Raw genomic sequence first — 13,621 nt, forward strand, 5'->3', positions numbered from 1 at the left:
TCGATCTGGTTTGTCAGAATTGTCAGTCTTATTTTAACCAAAACTTGAGATACCTGGCTAAATGTCATAAGTATATCACTCTTAACAATTCAACAAAAGAAACATTTAAGAAAATCACAGGCTCAATAATCAAACAACACAAGTAGAGAGCACAGAGTAAATTTTGATTACTATTAGTAATCAACAAGACATGGAGAAGAGATGTGTGAAGAAAGCAGGAAAACACAGATCCACATTTAGTTTGTCATTTGATAGCCTAGTAACCAGGGAACAGTGACATGGGCAAGTTGTCCAGATCTTATCAGTTTCTTTCCATGTAAAGCATACATGGTTCATATTTTATAGATTTGTTCTAAAGATCTGTAATAACAAAACTTGAGCGAGAATAGGTAGCATTAAGTAGTAGCTATTATTATTAAAATAATCATAATCAGTCCTCTGACAACTGTAACTTCCCTTGTAAAATTCATAAACACCCTACCAATGAATCAATTCCTCATGCAGCCCAAATATCTTTATTAGGAATCTGAGGTCTAGAATTGTAAAAAGAGTCATTTCCCAAATTTCTTCACCATTAGTATTAATTTAGACATTGACCAGTTGAGAGAGAGTCTTAACTGCCACTACATATAAATGTGTGTAGACATAGTATACAGATATATGTATATATGAACAAATATATGTGTATGTATGTATAAACAAACGTTTGCAATAATTTATATTACTATGTTTACACAAAGAAAAAATTTAGAGAATTTCCCCTAGGATTCTTAGAGAAAATTAATCTGCTGATTTTGAAGCCTTGCTGTTTTCTACCATGCCTTGTTGCGTCCTGTGTTTTGTGTGAAGGCAGCTGCTGCTGCTGTGTGTAGCACAGTTCTCTACTGTCAGCTTCACTGCTGAGCAGAGAGAATGAGGTACTGCTGCAGCCTTGCTGTGAAGCCTAAAAAGGGACACAGCCCAGGAAAGGGGAGAAGAAGGGCCCCGGGACCGGAAGGCCTACTTTTCAGTGAAGCTGTAACTGAAGTACACCGAACCAAGGTCATTTATTAGGAGACTTCTGCACAGCAAACACACTCCTACTCAAGAAAGGGAGGAAAGGCCACTCTTGATTTGTGTTTATGAAACTGCAAATCATTCTTCCATAAAATACAGGAAGTCCTCCCTAGAGTGCATAATGTGAATGCCAAAAGTCAATTAATTACATTTAAAACTACAAATTAAAAACAAAAAAATCACAAATCTGTATCCATATTAAAAAATTCTATCAATCATCTATCTATTTTCTGTATATAAACCTGCTGTAAGTTGGATAGAAAGCAAGAGATATAAAATGTAACACTTGCATAAAATTGTTTTCATCTGGATTTAAGTCTAGCATCTAAAGAATGAACTAAAAAAATCTCATCTGTGAAAATGCAAGATTAAATTATTCAATAGTTTCTTTATCAAAAATATTTCAGACATTGTTCAAAGTATCCATTTTCCCACTCGGATAGAATAAGATTGTTGACTTCATTTCATTCAGAAAGAACACAAAAGGGAAATAGGGAATTACATGTCAGCCTATCACTTTTGAAATGTATACACTTCGGCTGTCATAAATGGTTGATTTTCATTTGCTTTTTAATACTTGTGAATTACTGGCTTTTCAATAATTCTGAGTATCAAATACACCTTTTAAAATGAGCCAAGTGGAGAAAGTTATTGCTTTAAGAATTATCAGTTATACGTATTCTCTATCACTATTTTTCACTCCAGAAAGCTGCAAACATCTGCACTGATTACAATTAAAAACAGTGTAAGAGATTATCACTCCAATTATAGCCTCCTGGTCTAATCAAAATTCAGCCCTGTTCCAGACAGCGAGCGATGGGTGTGACGCCCATATGCCTTGTGCTCTGCACGGGGACCTCCCCAAGTTCTGCTGCTTTTTCTCTAATCAATGAATATGTATAGTTGTCCTGAATTTGTCTTTATCAGAAAGTAGCAGTTTATGTGGATAAAATTTCAAGACTCTTGAAACTCTGCTTTTCCTTTTAGTTTATATAAACCCATTTGGAAGAAATAAAAAAAAGCACTACTATTGTATTCAACAAAGAAGTTTCTGACTTTCCAAGTTTTTTTTTAAGTTATTATTTTAAGAACTTCACTATGTTTGGTTTACATATTATTATTGTAATACTATTCTCTCCAAAATGGATAGAAAACCCGCTAGATCTGAAATATGCTTACATTAAACCAGTAGTTATTACATAGGAATAAACTTTACAATTTTAATTAATTTTAGTGTACAAAATAATGCATCTCATTGTGACATTTTCATACACACAGAGACATCACTCACCCCACTGCCCCCCCCCTACATTCCTCCTCACTTTATTGCTGTTTCTCTGATGTTAGAAGTAAGTTCTTTTTATATATGGAAATAAAACAGAAGTGGATATGTACCAATTATTAGAAAATATTAAGAACAAATAGTTTTCAAATTATATTCAGATATATTATATTATATATAAACTGAGAATATATTATATTCTCAATTTCCATGAGAAAGTTATAATTAAAGGTAAGCTAAAAAAAATCAACCACTTTATTATAGCAAAATATATAGATATACTAGGTAAACATTTCCTGAATGTAGATAGATAGACAGACAGACAGACAGATAGACAGATAGATGTAGATATAATCAGTAAGCATTTTGTGGTTAAGATTGTTATGTTGCCATTCAAGAAGTAGATAAAAAGAGGAAACAGCATTCTACATGGCATATTTTTTCTATAGTTATTTAAAAGGTGAAAATTTAGATTTGGCATCTTTATGCATATCTATACTAAAATTTGGTACAAAGTTTGATAATCAAAGAAACAGTTTTTGAAAAGCATCCATACTTTAAAATATGTGTGCGTTTGTCTAAGTTACATGTTGAAAATATAAATTTTCAAAAAGAATACAACTAAGACAAATGTACCAGACCAATGTTCACATCGTGTTTCAAATTTCTATTTATAATGGAACCACTGAAATAGAATGTTCTACTATATATATCATGTGTATATGACATATGATATATATGATATAAAAATGCCAAAAGTGAGGGAAAAGAACCAATAAATTATTTCCTGTTGCAATATTACTTGAAATATTTGAAGTACTGTGTTTGCTTATTAAATCCTTTTAAGTAAACCTTTTTTTTTTTTTAATTCAAAGCCTGAATGAGCATTTGAGCACCACTCCAGCTTACATTTCTTACTGATCTCCAACCACAATAAAATTTGTATGGGTTTTATGCCACGAAGCTTTCAAAATTCCTGTTTCATGGGAAAAAAAAGAGCTGAAGCTTTCCCCGATATTTTATCCTCTATCTAGTGACATAAAATCGCTGACCGAAATCATGCAGAGGTCTATTTTAAAAAATTAGAAATCAACTTTTTTGTCTCCTTAAAAGACATCTTGATGAAACATAAAAGTAGTTGCCCACCTTGTCCAAGAAAGCCATATTCTTAGAAACAATAAAATAGTATCCAAAATGTATGAATCAATGAAATAAAAAAGGATTCCTAAGCTTTCTAAATAAATCTCAACTAGGAAAAAAAAATCCAGTGTGTGCCACTAGTTGAAGTTGACTTATTAGACGAGGTATAAGCTGCACGCCTCTGTACACGTGGTGCATAACGACACTTTAACGCTATTTTGCAAAGTGAAAAAAAAAAAACTACTTTAGCTTTTAAACAATTTGCAGGTCGACACTTCGAGTGCCGCTCACAGGGCGGCACGCCTGCGGGCCGACGAAGAAGAGAATCCAGAACATAACTGATTTAGGTTCTGTGTGCTTCCAGGACGCAAGAAGTCCGTTCTTTGACGCTCTGGCCTCTTTTAATCTCATCCCATGGGTGCTGGGGAGATGGTGCATTTAGAGGAAAGCCTCAAAATACCAAAAGAAAACAAAGGTGTGAAAAACAAGCCATGTTTTAAGTCTTTCAGAAAACTGAAAATCAAAACATGAATTTGTGAAAGAAGGGGGAGCGCAAACTAAGAAAGGAAATAGAAAACAGAAGGAAGCTTGAAAAGGCTTGAGGGAAGGAGAAGAGAGGAAAGGGCTGAAGGAAGGGAAGAGAGGGCCAGAGGAAGACTAACTCCACCCAAACGAACGTGGTACCCAAGACTTAAAGTCAGGTTACTGAAACTGAGGAGATATTTTATTCTAAAAGTATTCATGTTTTTCCAGCAAAATAAGCATCATGTTTCTCAATTGTTTGAGTAGAGGTGGCTACTCCTCTCTGCCCTTGCCCCCGACACCATCTAAATCCGAACAGGGGTTGCTCCCTGAGATCCGCGGGTCTGGGCGAGACTTCGCAGACGACCACTAGATGGCATGAAAGCACTGTATTGGACCTGCAGCCGCCTTGCCCAGCGCGACATTGAGGGGTTTATTCTCTCAAGCTGGGAGCTCAGTGTTAGTCCTGTAAGGTGCCTTTTCTTTGAGAAAGATCTTTCTGTGTCGCATGACACTTTTCCAGGACACAAAGGGAGTATTCTGCCCTCCCTCCAAGCACATTCAGAAAATGTCGGATTAAATTTGGAATAGTGAAAATCATGTCGGTGTTTGCTGGGGTTTCCTGAGAACTTTACTCTCTTCTCTTTGGGGGATAGTGTGCTATTTGTTATGTAGCCTTCCTCAATGGGTGGACAGAAAAGCCTCCCCAGCGCTGTGCCTGAGCTCAAACACCTGCAGACAAAGTTTGCGTACTCTCAGTCATCTTCCTTTTTCATGATTTTTTTCTTTTCATCAAAAATTCTCTTTGTTTTTCTTTATCTCATGTTGTGGGGGCCTCTCATTAAGGGCTATAATGTGAAATGCTGGACTTAAAGCTGTTCTCACAAAGGAGACAATCCCCTCTGAGCATCCTCTACCAGCCAGGCAAAGCATGTCTTTGTTCGTGCTTCTCAAATGCAGTATTTAAAGTTTTTGCTTGGTCACTAGGCATTTTCTGGTTTGCCCCTCCACACCTGCAGACACTTTTTTATATGTGGTGTGTTTTCTGTTTCCCAAGATGGCTATGAAGCATATCGCTCCCCGTACCTCCACACCAGTAACAATTACCATATCCCTTCAGACGTTAACACTATTTGCCTTCACAAAAGGTCCATTGTAAAGGGTGTTGTGATCTTTGGGTGAGTCCCTTAATTTAAAATAATGGCAAAAGGAGAAAATTAGGCCTCCGTGCTCAGCAGTGTGTGAATGACAAATCTGTTGTAGGTGAGGTGTATTTTTAATATTCCTTTAAAAATCTCATAGAAAATTTACATATGATCAAAAACAGTATTATACATTGGCAAGCTGAAGTGCATAATTTATTTCATGTGCTGCCGATATAGCTATGTCTCTATATGTCTAGTGGACTTTATAGTTTGATAGATACGAAATCATACCAGTTTAAAATCTCAAAGATTTCTAAAATATTATTCTGCTACCTACCCTTGAAAGGCTTTCTTTCCTTGTATAGCCTGTAGAGTGTCCAAGAGTAAGATGTATCATCTGAAATATTTTCTTAGCTCTGATCCATAAATTTACTAAAACTGGAGATTCTATCAAGGCATCTAATTAAAACATTTAGTGAAACAAAGATCCAATGATGTAATCGTACCTCTTTAAAATGCAAATGTTAGGAAATCAGAGGGCACCATGGTGGCAAAACTTGCTTTACAGGCAGCGTTATGTGTATTTTCCCCTCTGTGTGGCTCTGGATTGAGGAAATATCAGTTAATTTGTGGTGCTAACATATGGCATGGCTAAAAAGTTACATCTTCAATTTTTCTCATATTTGATAATAACACTGTCTTTACTTTGGATATAACCCCCCAATTCCAATGACTGTTATAACATGTAACATACCAATATGATTGATAGAAAGAGAGCTAGGATGAGACACAAATCAGGAAACAGGATCCCTATGCATGCACAACTGCATGTCCCCTCTTGACTGTGTTAACTTGAGAGACATAAAACAAGACTGATACTCTAGCACACTAAGACAATGTCTTGACATGTGGTTACAGCTTCCTTAAAAAGACTGTGGGTTTCTGCTTATTTGGCCTTGCTTCTAAGTATTTAACATCTAAGATGGTGATGAGCATAAGTCACTCTGCCTGGTCATGCACTGGGAGAGCGTGAACCCCGCAGAAGCAGAACGCAGTTCTGTCTGAGCCCTTGCAGAAAAATAACAGTTTCTTGTGGGGTTTGAGAGGGACATTGCTCCACAATGGTTCACAATTATTCTAATAGAGACCTTTTGGAAAACATTTCAAAAAATACTTAAACTCTGCCTGGGAATGTAGCACAGTGGTAGATTCCTTGCTTAGCAAGCTCTGGCTCTTGGTTTGATCTCAGTCCTGCAAAGCAAAAAACAAACAAAAAATGTTTTTTTTTAACTCCTATGTGAATTAATGATTATAAATATTCCCCAAGTTAGAAAAAGTGACACTTCTAAGTGTTTGTGGTGGATGAGAAATAGATACAATGACACAGACTAAAATTTGGTTTATTCTTTTGGCATTCAGAGTTGGATATAATTCTGATATTATTTTATGCAACGCAATCAAATATAAACATATGAAAGCAATATTGTAAGTGCTTTTGTATTTAAATGCAGAAAAGTTCAAGTCCCTTCGTAAGAACATTGAGCAGAGTTAACTAGTATCTGAAAGGACTGGTTATGCATTACATCCTCATTTATCCATTCGTATTCTGTAACGTTAACTGGCGATTATACAAATACATTCTTAAAAATCTATTAACCAGGCTCTACCTTGATTCAAAAATGTTTGGTTTTCAAAATATGTCTTATTTTGCTTTTCTGAAACATGATTTTTTTTTCTCTCTCTCTCTAAAATGGGTTTGGCTTTTTGAGTAAGCAATTAGTTTACTATAAACAATTTAATAATTAAATTTTCAAATTGAACATCATAGTCACCTCCATTATGTTAAACAGTAAACATTAAATAGCACAGTCATGATTGCACAGACATAAACTCCCAAGCTCCTGACCCTTAGTCTTTGTCATAGCCCATGAAGGAGACCCTAGGAAACCACTATAGATTGCTAAGTTTCACTAGCAGGGGCCTAACAATAATTTTGTAACTATTAATAAAACCAATGTGCTTCTTCAAAAAAAATATACATTAGCCTTTTGTTATCTGGAGCACCATAAATTTGAACTACATTTTTATAATAAGAATCTGCAGTTGGAGGAAACCAAGAATAAATTTTTTAAGGAGGCCATAGAGAGTATTTGTTTAATGGGAAATGCTGATGACAGTTTCGGATAACTGAAATACTTACCTCTTTAGGGTGTGAAACACAGAAGGAACAGTTTTTAAAAGATTTCATCATTGACTTAGGGAAGGAATCCTAACTTTTTGTTGGTAGTATCATTCAATTCCTTCACAGAAACTTGTCATTTTTCCCCCAAACTAATAAAAATCAGTTTCTCAATATGTGAATTTTGCTTTCCAAATTTCTTCACAAAATGTCCCCTCACAATGCACTGCCCAGGCATTTCATTACCATCCTGGTCAAACTGAGTGGTCACCAAGTCAAGCTGAGAGCGCACACACATGCCCTTCCTCTGCAGTCCTTCAGCTTGGGAACACCCAGCCTCGCAGCGGCTTCAGGACTGCCTTTCTGCTCCTGTGGAGACCAGTGTCTGACCAGGCCACAAACACTGGAGGAGAGTACTGGCCTCCCCACTACTTGGTTTTCCAAACACAGGAGGCTTTTTGCTTTTCTAATTATGCATTGAGTGATGGTTTATAAATGTGTAACATTCTTCAGAAAGGAACAGGGAGGAAGAAAGAGGGAAGGAGAGGGGAGGAGAGGAGGAGATACAAACTGGAACCCAGAAATCTGGCAGAATACATGGTCTGAAGGCCTGGCCTACCCTTGAAAGCTCGAGGTAATAATAATTCAACTCTGTAATTTTTTTTTATTCTGCCATTTCTTTTCCTTTCTCTTACATGGACATACGTTCACAAGCAAGCTCGTACAAACACGCTCACACAGGCCTGCTCTCCAACCTGCAGTGAAAGGCTAATGTGTGTGGCTAGGCTTAGGAAGGACCATTTGCCCTGGCACTGGTAATGACAACAAGCCCCACCCACTTTCCTTAGGCTGTATCCTGCCTTACAGTTGACGAAAACGCCCCACACAGGAGGCTCACATTAAACAAAATATGCTGTGTTCTGGAAGGAAAGAGAACCCCCTGCCTAAGTTTCATGCATGTGTAAGTGCGTGAGTGCATGCGTGCGTGTGTGCTCGCGCACATATGAATGTAAAGTGTGGCAAATGGGCTCAGACTCAGAAATCATGATGGAAGAACAGTATGAAATATAAACAATATGTGAACTACAGTAAGAGCAATTAACTGAATAGTTGACACAACATAATTTAGATGTCATCAAATGTGCTTCCAATTCTCTTATCAGTCTTCCAGATTTCACTATTGATTGAATGATCACATGAGATGTATGCCATAAATACATAACTCATGAGTGTATTCTGGAGGAGCAAAATGAAAGAAAAAGAAATCTCCTAACAAGAGTCCAGTGGCTTAGGTAGAAATAGAATTCAAGACATTAAAAAAAAAAAAAACCCTCAACACCCAACACCCAATTTAATCCTTTAACCACTAGGCCACACTCTTATTGAAAATGGTTAATAGAAACAACATTGCCCTTTTTGTACAGCTGTAGGTGCCCTATTGATCTGTATCACATAGCACTTAACACTGGATGATTTGGCTAGGAAAAGCAATGTTCACTGTTCCATGGCGAATCAGGCAACAATGCTCAGATTTGCTATAGAACCAGGAAAATAGCCCAGGAGATAGAGAAACAAACAATCTCAAAGAATAAACCTCATCTGCATGTTTTTTACCCCACAAGAAAGCAATGTAGTTGAGTGCAACTGTATTAAAAGTCAAACTCTTTATGCCTAAGGCAGATGTGGATCATGAGAATGGAAACCTAATAAACCAACAGCTGAAGGCCACATTATTGCCCCCCCTCCCCTCACTCATTTAGAAAATGACATGTTTTTCTTCACAATGTTTTCCCCTTCTCTCTCTTTAGTGGCAGAAATGCTGAATGCTCTTGACATAATTCTTCGTTCACCCCTGACAGTCATGTTTTTGAATACTATCCCCGCAATAAAACACCTGACCTCCAGTCTTTCAAATGGCCATTGGCTTGGGTTTCCCCAATTAGCTGGACTCATTTGGAAGTATCCAGAGGAGCCAGGCACTTCACTACTCACTAAAAGCAGCATTATGCACGAATGCATCGTTTTATTCAGGTCAATCTTATTTTTTCTCGGGGATTTCTTTTTTTCTCTATGGTTGGAGCACACACACACACACACACACACACACACACACACACACACACAAAAGGCTTAAAAATAATCTACAGGGACCTAGAAATACCAAATAATACCACTTAGAAGTCATATGAGGCAACATTTCTAGTTCATTGAGAGCTAGCTTTTCAGTGTTTCCAGATTACTGAGGGAATTATATGGAATAGTATATATAGCGAGCTTATTCTATTTACCTGTAAGTTAGCTACATGTCTACATAAGGCAGTGAAATGCACATACACATCTGCCCAGATATGCATCAGTGACATTTTAGTTTCTAGGTCAAAATATTTTGGGGTTACAGGTATCTTAAATTAACAGATCAGCATCAATATCCCCTTAGAGAGGAAATATGTACCTCCGCATAGAAGAGTGTGCTTACCATGCGTTTGTGTGGTGACACATGGGGACTTCATTCCAGGAATGACTTTTCTGTTCCTGTAAACAAAGGCCAACTGGGGCCCCTGAGACAACTTTGGCGATAGGATATGGACATAGCATCTTCAACATAAATATGAGAGAAATGAAATGTATTTTGAAGATTAAATACATATATTTTAAATGATTCTGAACTAAATTCGCCTTTGCATATCTGATACAGCAATCTCCACTCCTTTTATTTTGCATTTGATATTTTTCAATAGTCACTGCATTTCTCAATAATGGGATAATTTTCTTCACAAATCCTTTAGAGTTTGTGCTATGCAATTTTATCATGGTCCATATTTTTATTCTCTCCTAAAAAGGCTAAACCACAAGATTTCTTGATAGATAATGCTGGAGATAAAATATGAAGTCCATACAATTGGAAGTAGACAAATAATGCAGGCCAAAATGAGCATCTCTTCAGAATACAAGGTTCCTTTTGACATTTAAGCAGTGACTGCATGGAGGGAAAGAGAAATTGAATTTAGCTGATGCAAATGAAATTAAAACGAAGCTGGTTGTCACATCAAACTGATGTTAACTATGTAAATGTTTTCTGTTTATAAAACTACATTTTAAAGTGTATAATATTACAAAAATAATATTTTTCACATTATTGAAAATAGAAATTTAAAAGATAGACTGTGAAACTGTTTAAAACTGTTTCCATTTACCATGTCATGTTTAAAGGACTACGAATCATGACCGCTGTGCACATGGAGCAACCGTAATCAGCACACACATACATGCATGCACATGTCAATCGGCTCACATGCTTTGCTGGCCAGGCAAGATCCCATTACATCATTGGTTCAAATGCATTCATTCTCTTCAATATTGTTGGCTGTTTCAGGTTAACTACCAAAATCATTTGCCTGAGAAGCGAGATTTAATTGTCTTACAACTACCTCTGTGCAGTACAATGGGGATTACAAGTACCCATTGATTATACTATTGGGCAGAATAAGGGACTCTTATTCCAGCATTTCCCATTCATTTTGTCGTTGCATTCTCTTTGAAAGAGACCAAATGGGTCCCAGCAGGTGAAAGCAAAGAAACCTGAAAGGCCCCCTTTGATGAATGACAATACCACAACCACCCTACCCCCCCCCCACTTTTGGAGATTATAAAACCTTATTAAATCATGCCCTGTTAGATATTGATTGAGAGGGGCTAAACTAAACCCAACAATAGCAGCATGGATCAGAGAACACTGCTGTCATCAATGGGCACTAAACACAGCTAAGCTTTCCAATCCTTTTTTTTTGGGGGGGGGGCACTTTTTTTTTTTTTTTACTATTTACTTTTGTTTAAACCATTATCCCAGAAAGTCATACAATTATAGTTGCTTTGTCAGTCAAGAATAGGTCTTAGCTGTCTAGCACTTCATCGTTTTGAATGTAGCAGTGTATTGCCCAAACAATATTGTACTTGGTTAAGATTCAGTATTATGATGATTATTTGGGGGGGGTGCAATTCTAGGTAATTATCATAATTATTCTTGACTCTGGGACCCCTTTGATGACAAGACTGCTTTAAAGTAAACCACTCGGACATAACAACCCAAGATATTTGAAAAGCGATTGCTGCCAGAATCAGAGTTGAAAACTCACCCATATTTTAAGGCTATCTTGATTATCAGGCTGTTTGCGTTCCTGGGCTGTCTTTCCTGCCATCTGTGAGCACCACGGCAAACAACCCCTTGATGACAATCACTTCAGCAGAACTTGAATCTGTCTGCTTCAGAGGAGACTTCTGTAATAAGCCTCGGTGCTAATTAACTGTCAGCCCTTAAAAAAATAATAAGCCAGCAGACTGCATTTTAGAAAAACACTCTCCCCCCAAATTTCCAAACAAGAATTAAACTTCTGTGCCAGGCTGTAACTTCTGCTCCCTGTCGACAGGCCTTGCCCAGATTAAAACTGTTTACTTTAAATAGACTGCTTATGATAAAGGTTTTCATTTTTTCTTGACTGCAGGTAAGAATATTTGCCCCTTCCCTCTGGGTAACTATTTGATTCAATAATTTTACATTCCTCCCCAAAGCAAAGAAGATAAAAAACTGGCAGATGAGGGAAAGGGAGAAGGAGAGGCAAGAAAGGAAAGGAGAGAAAAGTACTCAGGTGGGGAAAAAAATAACACATTTTGTGCAAGAAATTGTCATTATTTCATGGTTAACAAATACCAAACCAAAACAAGACAATTAAAAAGGCACTGGCACAACTGAAAAATCACGTTATGTGAAAAGCCAGATATTGTCATTATTAGTTTAATATCAAAGATAAATAATATTCAGTCCAAAAAATCATTTTTGGAAGTAGCATCATGGCACTTAAGAAACAGCAGTCATTATCTGCAGTGACTCTAATTATACTAGAAGACTTACAGAAATAAAGCTTGTATGAAATAAAAATAGAACTTTAAACATCAAATTTAACTCAGTGAACTGACTTTTACTTTGTGGAAAAAATATTAGTAACCACCTTTTTAAAGAAAATATTTCCTAGAAAAATTACAAAACATAAACACTGAAGTTTTATTGTATTTACTTAAGATCCATCTCAGAACTTCTCCCAAATATACATAGAAAATCAAAGTTTTTAAGTTCAGTTCAGTAATCACAGAAAGTCAGAAAAGTACAAAACTAGTTTGTTTTAGGAAAACTTTCCTTTCATCATATTGTTTTCCTCAACTAAGTTTTAATTGCATTTATGCATTAGATTTTATTATTTAATTACATAGGACTTAGTGAAAATTACCTTACTGCTTATCGATACTTTCCACCATGGGTTTCCTGAAATTGTGAGTGTAACTTTTGAAGTTAAGCATGACGTATCTTCAGCAGCTTTAAACCTTTGGCATTAAAAATATGATCTATAAATCTTACTTTCCTGTTTTGATGACCACATCGCCCTAATACTATACTCCAATTGAAAACTCAGCATTTGAAGTTAAGGCTACTACTTTACAATCAGGTTATCCAATTACTATATTAAACAGTTGCCAGGCCGTGTGTTAGATGGTAATTATTTTTTAAAGTGTGACTCTTTGCATACATTTCTAATATGCTGCCAGCCAGTTCAAAATTTCTCAAGTTTTCCTAAGTTACTTGATACAGGCTACACATACTTAGGCATCAAGTGCATTACTAATCTTATTTTCCCTCTGTTTAATACTTTCAAATGTCTTTTAAGTTATACCCATCCTGATTTACTTGGTTCCTCTGTTGGCTTGTGTTTCTAAAAGAAACTCAGCAGCTACTTTTTTTAATGAACCATATATTTTTAAATCCCTCATCAGATTGCACTTTTAGACTGCCCTGTCTCTGGCAAGTAACTACAATGTAAAATAAACCAAGAATTTAATGCGAAATGAATGTTTTTCAACTAAATGCCCATAAAATACATGTCCTATTTTTTCTGCTTCAAAATTGTTTTAATTTTAATTCTTTCATGTTTATTGGGAACACCAAATAAAAATAATTCAATTTAAGGAGTCCTTTCAGTCCCCTCTCTGCTTGTGAGAGTTATTAACTTTATTTAGGATGTGCCCTGTACTTGTGCTACTGTGTACGTGGAGAGATCCCAACTGAATACATTTTCAACTATTGTGTTTAAAAATTTCAGTGACGTCGGAAATTATTTTGGTTTCAGCATTAAATAATAATGAAAATTTCAGTCCCTATTACCGTCCTTAGTATTGAAATTTAATTCTGCCTTGTCATTGTGCTGGATAGACTTTTGTGATCAAATTACATACAATACAAAACAGGTCTGT

At 36.3% G+C, this 13,621-nt stretch overlaps 1 long non-coding RNA gene across 4 annotated transcripts in view; it reads right to left on the bottom strand.

The window, feature by feature from the left end:
- LOC128106059 (uncharacterized) overlaps window positions 1-11,678 on the bottom strand; it is an 86,264-nt gene extending 74,586 nt beyond the window's left edge. For 3 of the 4 annotated variants that reach the window (XR_008216580.1, XR_008216579.1, XR_008216577.1), the window contains exons 1-3: window positions 11,458-11,678; window positions 9,801-10,301; window positions 5,652-6,396 (exon numbers count right to left, since the gene is read on the bottom strand). This is a non-coding gene — a long non-coding RNA (uncharacterized LOC128106059). The remainder of the gene's footprint in view (window positions 1-5,651; window positions 6,397-9,800; window positions 10,302-11,457) is intronic. The other variant, XR_008216578.1, reaches the window with a different exon arrangement.
- Between the last annotated feature and the right edge of the window lie 1,943 nt (window positions 11,679-13,621).

This window comes from Peromyscus californicus, unplaced genomic scaffold (genome assembly GCF_007827085.1).
Source record: "Peromyscus californicus insignis strain IS unplaced genomic scaffold, ASM782708v3 Scaffold_9__1_contigs__length_137607984, whole genome shotgun sequence".
NCBI classification, from domain to species: domain Eukaryota; kingdom Metazoa; phylum Chordata; class Mammalia; order Rodentia; family Cricetidae; genus Peromyscus; species Peromyscus californicus.